The sequence below is a fragment of the Arachis ipaensis genome, chromosome B5 (assembly GCF_059453495.1).
Source record: "Arachis ipaensis isolate K30076 ecotype BB chromosome B5, ASM5945349v1, whole genome shotgun sequence".
NCBI lineage: Eukaryota > Viridiplantae > Streptophyta > Magnoliopsida > Fabales > Fabaceae > Arachis > Arachis ipaensis.
The window spans coordinates 142,550,105-142,560,543 of record NC_142440.1 but is presented as its reverse complement, the minus strand read 5'-3'; the positions used below and the strand labels follow the sequence as shown (position 1 = coordinate 142,560,543).

The window sequence follows — 10,439 nt, the reverse complement described above, 5'->3', positions numbered from 1 at the left end:
ATGGGTGGTGGTACCTGCAAGGGACTCTGATGCTTAAGTTAGCAAGGGTATTAAGCAGGTTTTTTGTAGAATCAGAGTATGAGTTATACCTGGGTACTCCAGTGTATTTATAATGGTGAGGAGTGACCTTTCTGGGGATAAGATAGTTATCTTATCTTATCTTATCTTTAGGTGAGGTCATCTTATCTTCAAGGGAACTGCCCTTATCTTTCTAGGCTTTAGCTGCCTTTAGATTTGGGCTGTGTTCCTTCGTTTGGGCCTTCTTGGGCCTTTGTAGTGATTTGGCTGAGCTCTTGAAGAGGTCGAATAGTCTTACCTGAAGAGGTCGGTCGACTTGTCGTTAAAACATCCCGGGTCGGACAGCTCGACCCAGGGTATGAACAGTGCCCCTGCTCGAGCTCGGTCTTTCTTTTGAGGTCGAGCCTTCAGTTTTAGGACTTCGATCCTTTTATGGTGAAGCCGAACTCGAGCATTTTGTCGACTTCTTCTTTGTAGAGTTCTCCTTTGAATGCGGAACGTTTTCTTTGAATTTTCATTCTTTTGAAAACATGCGTCTCCTTGCTTTGGGAATGCGCGAGGGTTTAATAACCTCATTAATTTTTTTAATGCTCCGTTTCTTTGCCTCCCTAGTTTGTTTTGAACTTTTCACAAAAAAAAAAACGGTTTCTCTTCTCTATTTCTTTGCTGTAACTTCCCCCTTTTCTTTCTCACTTTCTGTTTTTGCCTAAGACTTGTATTTTTGCATTTCTCTCTGCGACGCCGTTCGGTGATTGTTGGTGCTTTTCTTTGCTCGAAAGGCGATTCTCCGTCTTCAATTTCTTCGAAGCTCTCTCCTTTTTTCAGGTAGGTTCTTCTTTCCGTCGTTCTTATTTCTTTGGTAAAGTTTTGATTTTGCTTGAGTGTATGTTGGAAAGCTTGAACCTTTTTGTATTCTTTGTGCTTGTTTGTCTCTGTGATGTGTTTTTCCTGGCTTCCTTTTCGACCTTATGTATACTCTTGGCATTTCTCCCGATGGTTGAAGCTTTTTAGGGATTTGCATGTTTGTTGTTTACTTCTGTATTTATTGATTTTGTAGCTTTTGGGATAATGGCTTGTTTTGATTCTGAGAAAAGGTTTGCGTCTTTGATGATTTCCACTTGGCATGTTTTGTTGCTTAGTAGTTCTTTTGCTGATAGACTGAAACTGTAGTTCAAGTGGTAGCTTATTTGGCTTGTAGCTTTCTTTTCAGAGTGTTGATTGAAAGAAGGTTCATCTTGTTGGGATAGCTTTGATTTTCTTCTCGAGTTGTTTGTCTGGAAGGGGATTTTCTTCGCTGAAGGTTTTGGGGTGTAGCTTCATAGCTTCATAGCCCTTTCCTGAGTCTTTCTTACTTTGTCTCTGCCTCCAAAGGATGCCCCTGGACCTTGGTGTGTGTCTTGGGATTTTCCTTTTGCTGTTTGTATTGCTCTTGCGTCATATTTGTCCGAGTTATTCTGATTTTGCCCGAGCTGTGTTTGATTAGTAATCCATTTTCTTTTCTTGTTTGTAGGACTAGTTGGCCATGTCTTCTCGCAAAAATATTGTTGGGATATCTTCAAAGGTTCCTGAGGGGATGTCTGACTGGTTGGACTCCCTTGTGTTAATGTGTGTTTTCGTGGTGAATGCTGAGTTTTGTGTGGAGCTTAGGAAACATCACCATCTCTGTAAGAGTAGAGATTAGGAAAAGAACTATGAATTGGTAGCGCCTGATTCTGAGGAGAGGGTTTACTTTCCTGCTCTGACCCGGGGGGAGCGCCCTTTCTTTTACGCTTATGACTATTTTTTCAGCCAGGTGAATATTACTTTTTCTTTCACTTCCTTAGAGACCGATTTGTTGTGGTCGTGTAACGTAGCTCCATCCCAGCTCCATCCGAACTCCTGGGGTTTTTATCAAGATCTTTCAGCTGCTTTGTCAAGAGTTGGACGTCACACCTTCTCAGACTCTCTTCCTTTACCTTTTTGTTTTAACTAAGCCCGGGATTTCTTCCAAAAAGAAAGCCTCTTTGATTTTCTTTAGATCTGCCCAGGGACATAAAGTTTTTGCCATGTATGATGAGTCCTTTAGGGACTTTAAGAATTACTTTTTTAAGATCTGAGCGGTTGAGGGAGCTCGACCGTTTTTTCTAGAAGCGAATGATGAACATGCCTTCCCCTTGTGTTGGCAACAGAATGTAGTGGTGTCTCGATACACGTGGGAGATTCTTGACAAAGTCAAGTAGGCCTTTGTAAATGTGTTGGAGGATATTTGGGGAGAACCTCCCCATCTTGACACTAAGAAATTTTTGGGGGACCCATCCCTTGTCCGAACTGCGTTGGGTATTGATTGATATGTTTTGCTTTTTTACTTTGCTTCCTTCTTTTAGCAGCTTGTAACTTGCTTCTATGGTTGATTTTGTTTTTTAGATATGGCAAAAAATAATGACTCTATGAAAGCCTTTAAAAAGGCAAAGAAGGCTACTGCGGCCCAAAATATCTCGGCCAAAGTGGCTGGGGAAGGGTCTTCTCGTGTTCCTCCCAAACAGCCCATACTGAGCTCTCCTGGCCCGAGAAGGATGATCCCTACCCCTCGGGTCCATGTGCTTGATCCACCCTAGGCTTCTGCCGCTGCCTCCTTTCCTATAGCTGTTCCCCCTTCAAAAAGACCTCGAAATGTTGAACCCTTCAATCTAGATGCTCTTGACTTTGACGCTGTTGGGTTTGTCGACCAGCAGATTGGTCCCTATGGTGTTGTTCCTACTGACGATGTTTTCCTTCTTCGTAATTTGGATTTCATTACCCGAAGCAACATCAAGATGGCACTGGTATGCGAAATTGTTACTCTGAGGTTGTAAAATTTGTTGTTCATTCTCTCCCTGGCAATGGCGCCAATAACTGGTGCACAATACCATGATCCAAACATAACTTCACAACTTCGCACAACTAACCAGCAAGTGCACTGGGTCGTCCAAGTAATAAAACCTTACGTGAGTAAGGGTCGATCCCACGGAGATTGTTGGTATGAAGCAAGCTATGGTCACCTTGTAAATCTCAGTCAGGCGGATATCAAATGGTTATGGATTTTTCGAATAATAATAATAAATAAATAGAAAATAAAGATAGAAATACTTATGTAATTCATTGGTGAGAATTTCAGATAAGCGTATAGAGATGCTTTCGTTCCTCTGAATCTCTGCTTTCCCGCTGTCTTCATCCAATCAGTCTTACTCCTTTCCATGGCAAGCTTTCTGTAAGGGCATCACCGTTGTCAATGGCTACATCCCATCCTCTAGCTACAGGCTTAAGGTCCAGTCTTCTCAGTTGAACCGGTTTGTCTTTTGAGTCAATCTTCCTTTGAGCTCCTTCCACACATATATCCATGAGGACTTGGTCCAACCTTTGATCAAAGTTGACCCTTCTAGTGTAGGGGCGTGCATCTTCTTGCATCATAGGCAAGTTGAACGCCAACCTCACATTTTTCGGACTAAAATCTAAGTATTTCCCCCGAACCATTGTAATATAATTCTTTGGATTCGGGTTCTTACTTTGATCATGGTTCCTAGTGATCCATGCATTGGCATAGAACTCTTGGACCATTAGGATGCCGACTTGTTGGATGGGGTTTGTTAGAACTTTCCAACCTCTTCTTTAGATTTCATGTCGAATCTCTGGATACTCATTTCTCTTGAGCTTGAAAGGGACCTCGGGGATCACCTTCTTCTTGGCCACAACATCATAGAAGTGGTCTTGATGGGCTTTCTAGATGAATCTTTCCATCTCCCATGACTCGGAGGTGGAAGCTTTTGTCTTCCCTTTTCTAGAGGATACTCCGGTCTTGGGTGCCATCAATGGTAATGGAAAAACAAAAAGCTTATGCTTTTACCACACCAAACTTAGAATATTGCTCGCCTTCGAGCAAGAGAAGAAAGAATAGATGAAGAAGAAGAAGAAAATATGGAGGAGAGGAGGGAGAGGTGTATTCGGCCAAGAAGGGGAAAAGAAGGTTGTGTTGTGTGAAAATGAGGAAGAATGGAAGGCTTTATATAGGGAGGGGAGGGGGGGTTAGTTTCGGCCATATAGGGTGGGTTTGGGTGGGAAATTGATTTTGAATTTTGAAGGTAGGTGGAGTTTATGGGTAAGAGTGGATGGATGTGAGTGGTGAAGTGGTGATAGGGAAGAAAGATTGAGGTGATTGGTGAAGAGTTTTGGGAAATAGTGTTTATTGGGAAGAAAGGATGAACATTGAGAAGAGGGAAGAGAGTGAGTGGTGGTAGGTGGGGATCCTGTGGGGTCCACAGATCCTGAGGTGTCAAGGATTTACATCCCTGCACCAATTAGGCATGTAAAATGCCTTTGCATGCAATTATGGCATTTAAACGCCAAATTGATGCTTGTTCTGGGCGTTCAGCGCCTAGATGCAACATATTTCTGACGTTGAACGCCAGCCAGATGCTTGTTTCTGGCGTTCAGCGCCAGCTCTTCCTCAGTGTGCATTTCTGGCGTCTAAACGCCAGGATGCTGCTTGTTTCTGGCGTTCGACGCCAGATCCATGCTCTGTTCTGGCGTTGAACGCCAGCCAGATGCTCCTTACTAGCGTTTAAACGCCAGTAAGATCCTCCTCCAGGGTGTGATTTTTCTTTTGCTGTTTTTGATTTCGTTTTCAATTTTTATATTTATTTTGTGACTCCACATGATCATGAACCTAATAAAACATGAAAGAACAATAAAAATAAAAATAAAATTAGATAAATAAAAATTGGGTTGCCTCCCAACAAGCGCTTCTTTAATGTCAATAGCTTGACAGTGGGCTCTCATGGAGCCTCACAGATGTTCAGAGCATTGTTGAGACTTTCCAACACCAAACTTAGAGTTTGGATATGGGAGTTCAACACCAAACTTAGAGTTTGGTTGTGGCCTCCCAACACCAAACTTAGAGTTTGACTGTGGGGCTCTGGTTGACTCTGCAGTGGGAGAAGCTTACTGTGCCTCTTTTCCATGTTTACAGAAGGATAACCTTGAGTTGTAAACACAAGGGAGTCCCCATTCAATTGAAGGACTAATTCACCTCTATTAACATCTATCACAGCTCTTGCTGTGGCTAGGAAGGGTCTTCCAAGGATGATGGATTCATCCTCATCCTTCCCAGTATCTAGGATTATGAAATCAGCAGGGATGTAAAGGCTTTCAACCTTTACTAACATGTCCTCTACTTGTCCATAAGCCTGTTTTCTGGAATTGTCTGCCATCTCTAATGAGATTCTAGCAGCTTGCACCTCAAAGATTTCCAGTTTCTCCATTACAGAGAGTGGCATGAGGTTTATTCCTGACCCAAGGTCACATAGAGCCTTCTCAAAGGTCATGGTGCCTATGGTACAAGGTATTAGAAACTTTCCAGGATCCTGTTTCTTCTGAGGCAATCTCAGTTGATCCAATGCATTTAGTTCATTGGTGAACAGGGGAGGTTCATCTCCCCAAGTCTCTTTACCAAATAAATTGGCATTCAGCTTCATGATTGCACCAAGGAACTTGGCAACTTGCTCTTCAGTAACATCCTCATTCTCTTCAGAAGAAGAATACTCATCAGAGCTCATGAAGGGCGTAAGGAGGTTTAATGGAATCTCTATGGTCTCTAAATGAGCCTCAGAGTCCTTTGGTTCCTCAAAGAGAAACTCCTTATTGATCACTGGACGTCCCAGGAGGTCTTCCTCCTTGGGATTCACGTCCTTCTCTTCTCTTGTGGGTTCGGCCATGATGGTCAATTCAATGGCCTTGCACTCTCCTTTTGGATTTTCTTCTGTATTGCTTGGGAGAGTACTAGGAGGGATTTCAGTGATCCTTTTACTCAGCTGGCCCACTTGTGCTTCCAAATTTCTAATGGAGGACCTTGTTTCATTCATGAAACTCACAGTGGCCTTAGATAGATCAGATACTAAGTTTGCTAAATTAGAGGTATTTTATTCAGAGTGCTCTGTCTGTTGCTGAGTGGATGATGGAAAAGGCTTGCTATTGCTAAACCTGTTTCTTCCACCATTATTAAAGCCTTGTTGATGCTTTTGTTGATCCTTCCATGAGAGATTTGGGTGATTTCTCCATGAGGGATTATAGGTGTTTCCATATGGTTCACCCATGTAATTTACCTCTGCAATTGCAGGGTTCTCAGGATCATAAGCTTCTTCTTCAGAAGATGCCTCTTGAGTACTGTTGGATGCAGCTTGCATTCCATTCAGACTCTGAGAAATCATATTGACTTGCTGAGTCAATATTTTATTCTGAGCCAATATAGCATTCAGAGTATCAATTTCAAGAACTCCCTTCTTCTGAGGCGTCCCATTACTCACAGGGTTCCTCTCAGAAGTGTACATGAACTGGTTATTAGCAACCATGTCAATGAGTTCTTGAGCTTCTGCAGGCGTTTTCTTTAGGTGAATAGATCCACCTGCAGAAGTATCCAATGACATCTTAGCTAATTCAGACAGACCATCATAGAATATGTCCAGGATGGTCCATTCTGAAAGCATGTCAGAAGGACACTTTTTGGTCAGTTCCTTGTATCTCTCCCAAGCTTCATAGAGGGATTCACCTTCTTTCTGTCTGAAGGTTTGAACATCCACTCTAAGCTTACTCAGCTTTTGAGGAGGAAAGAACTTGGCTAAGAAAGCCTTGACCAGCTTATCCCAAGAGTTCAGGCTATCTTTAGGTTGAGAATCCAACCATATTCTAGCTCTGTCTCTCACAGCAAAAGGGAAAAGCCTGAGCCTGTAGACTTCAGGATCTACTCCATTAGTCTTAACAGTATCACAGATCTGCAAGAATTCAGTTAAGAACTGAAAAGGATCTTCAGATGGAAGTCCATAAAACTTGCAGTTTTGTTGCATCAGAGAAACTAATTGAGGTTTCAGCTCAAAATTGTTTGCTCCAATGGTAGGGATGGAGATGCTTCTTCCATGTAAATTGGAATTAGGTGCAGTAAAGTCACCAAGAATCCTCCTTGTATTATTATTATTTTCGGCTGCCATCTCCTCTTCCTGTTCAAAAATTTCTGTAAGGTTATCTCTGGATTGTTGTATTTTAGCTTCTCTTAGTTTCCTCTTCAGAGTCCTTTCAGGTTCAGGGTCTGCTTCAACAAGAATGTTCTTGTCCTTGCTCCTGCTCATATGAAAAAGAGGGAACAGAAAAATAATAATAATAGGGATCCTTTTTACCCAGGTATAGAGGTTCCCCTGTGTGAGTAGAAGAAGAAAAGAATGTAATGTAAAGAAGAGAAGAAGAGAAAATTCGAACACAGATGGAAGAGGGGGTTCGAATTTGGGTGAGATGAAGTGTTAGTAGATGAATAAATAAATAGAAGGAGATGAGAGAGAGATTTTCGAAAATAATTTTTGAAAAGGAGTTAATGATTTTCGAAAATTAGAGAGGGATAGTTAGTTAGGTAGTTTTGAAAAAGATAAGAAACAAAGAAAAAGTTAATTAGTTAGTTGAAACAAATTTTAAAAATCAATTTTTAAAAGATAAGAAGATAAGAAGTTAGAAAAGATATTTGAAAATCAAATTTTTGAAAAAGATAAGATTTAAAAAAAAAGATATGATAGGAAGATATGATTAGAATTAGTTTTGAAAAAGATTTTATTTTTAAATCATAATTAATGACTTGACTCACAAGAAATCACAAGATATGATTCTAGAACTTAAAGTTTGAATCTTTCTTAACAAGCAAGTAACAAACTTGAAATTTTTGAATCAAAACATTAATTTTTGATGATATTTTCAAAAATTATGAGATAAGGTTAAGAAAAAGATTTTTGAAAAATATTTTTAAAATTTTCAAAAATAAATAAGAAAAATGAAAAAGATATGATTTTTGAAAAAGATTTTGAAAAAGATAAGATTTTTAAATTGAAAATTTGATTTGACTAATAAGAAACAACTAGATTTTAAAAATGTTTGAAAAAGTCAATCCAAATTTCCGAAATTTATGAGAGAAAAAAGGAAAGATATTTTTTTTATTTTTGAATTTTTAATGATGAAAGAGAAAAACAAAAAAAATGACTCAGAACATGAAAATTATGAATCAAAACACATGATGCATGCAAGAACACTATGAATGTCAAGATGAACACCAAGAACACTTTGAAGATCATGATGAACATCAAGAACATATTTTTGAAAAATTTTTTATGCAAAGAAAACATGCAAGACACCAAACTTAGAAATCTTTAATGCTTGGACTCTAACAAACGAAAAATGCATATGAAAAACAAGAAAAGACACAAAACAAGAAGATTTAAAGATCAAACAAGAAGACTTACCAAGAACAACTTGAAGATCATGAAGAACATTATGAATGCATGAATTTTCGAAAAATGCATAAATTTTTAGAAAAAATGCAATTGACACCAAACTTGAAATTGACTCAAGACTCAAACAAGAAACACAAAATATTTTTTGATTTCATGATTTTATGATTTTTTTGTATTTTCTTTTAACTTTTTTTTTGAAAAACATATAGAAAAAGAAAATAAGAAATTCAAAATTTTTAATAAGAATCCCAGGAATCTTTCAATGTTGGCCTAAAGCTCCAATCCAAGGGTTGGGCATGGCTTAATAGCCAGCCAGCTTTAGGATATAAATCAGGCATGCAACAACTGATATTCCAATTAACTTGCCTCTATGCTGATGGTTGGAAGCCACAGTCCAAAAGAATTAGACATGGCTTTACAGCCAGCCAGGCTTCAACATGCTTCATGAAACACTAGAATTCATTCTTAAAAATTTAGAATAATTTTCGAAAACAGATGAGAAATTTTTGAAAGATTTTTGAAAATTTTTTGAAAATAAAACAAAAAGAAAATTACCTAATCTGAGCAACAAGATGAACCGTCAGTTGTCCAAACTCGAACAATCCCCGATAACGGCGCCAAAAACTTGGTATGCGAAATTGTTACTCTGAGATTGTAAAATTTGTTGTTCATTCTCTCCCTGGCAATGGCGCCAATAACTGGTGCACAATACCATGGTCCAAACATAACTTCACAACTTCGCACAACTAACCAGCAAGTGTACTGGGTCGTCCAAGTAATAAAACCTTACGTGAGTAAGGGTCGATCCCACGGAGATTGTTGGTATGAAGCAATCTATGGTCACCTTGTAAATCTCAGTCAGGCGGATATCAAATGGTTATGGAGTTTTCGAATAATAATAATAAATAAATAGAAAATAAAGATAGAAATACTTATGTAATTCATTGGTGAGAATTTCAGATAAGCGTATAGAGATGCTTTCGTTCCTCTGAATCTCTGCTTTTCCACTGTCTTCATCCAATCAGTCTTACTCCTTTCCATGACAAGCTTTCTGTAAGGGCATCACCGTTGTCGATGGCTACATCCCATCCTCTCTGTGAAAATGGTCCAAATGCTCTGTCACGGCATGGCTAATCATCTGGAGGTTCTCGATCATACTGGAATAGGATTTACTATCCTTTTGCGTCTGTCACTACGCCCAGCACTCGCGAGCTTGAAGTTCGTCACAGCCATCCCTTCCCAGATCCTACTCGGAATACCACAGACAAGGTTTAGACTTTCCGGATCTCAGGAATGGCCATCCATGGGTTCTAACTTATACCACAAAGATACTAATAACTCGGACTCGGTCCCCTGTATTAGATATCTAAGAGATACTCATTCTAGCTTGTTTGCATGTAGAACGGAAGTGTTTGTCAGGCACGCGTTCACAAGTGAGAATGATGATGAGCGTCACATAATCATCACCTTCATCATGTTCTTGGGTGTGAATGGATATCTTAGAAGCGGAATAAGTTGAATTGAATAGAAAAATAGTAGTACTTTGCATTAAATAATGAGGAACAGCAGAGCTCCACACCTTAATCTATGGAGTGCAGAAACTCTACCGTTGAAAAATACATAAGTGAAAGGTTCAGGCATGGCTGAATGGCCAGCCCCCAAACGTGATCAATAGATCAAAAGATGTTCCAAAGATCATAAGATGATCCGAAGATCATAAGATGTCTAATACAATAGTAAAAAGTCCTATTTATACTAAACTAGCTACTAGGGTTTACAGAAGTAAGTAATTGATGCATAAATCCACTTTCGGGGCCCACTTGGTGTGTGCTTGGGCTGAGCTTGAAGTTTACACGTGCAGAGGCTTCTTTTGGAGTTGAACGCCAAGTTGTAACGTGTTTTTGGCGTTCAACTCTGGTTCGTGACGTGTTTCTGGCGTTTAACTCCAGACTGCAGCATTGAACTGGCGTTCAACGCCCTTTTACGTCATCTAAACTCGGCCAAAGTATGAACTATTATATATTGCTGAAAAGCCCTGGATGTCTACTTTCCAACGCAATTGGAAGCGCGCCATTTTGAGTTCTATAGCTCCAGAAAATCTACTTTGAGTGCAGAGAGGTCAGAATCCAACAACATCAGCAGTCCTTC

The 10,439-nt window shown here is 39.7% G+C and overlaps 1 non-coding gene across 1 annotated transcript; it reads left to right on the top strand.

Annotated features, from left to right (window-relative positions):
• The first annotated feature begins 6,506 nt into the window (after positions 1-6,506).
• Positions 6,507-6,614, top strand: LOC148566041 (small nucleolar RNA R71). Its single transcript, XR_015885294.1, has one exon. It is a non-coding gene; the product is annotated as a small nucleolar RNA R71 (small nucleolar RNA).
• The last annotated feature ends 3,825 nt before the right edge of the window (positions 6,615-10,439 follow it).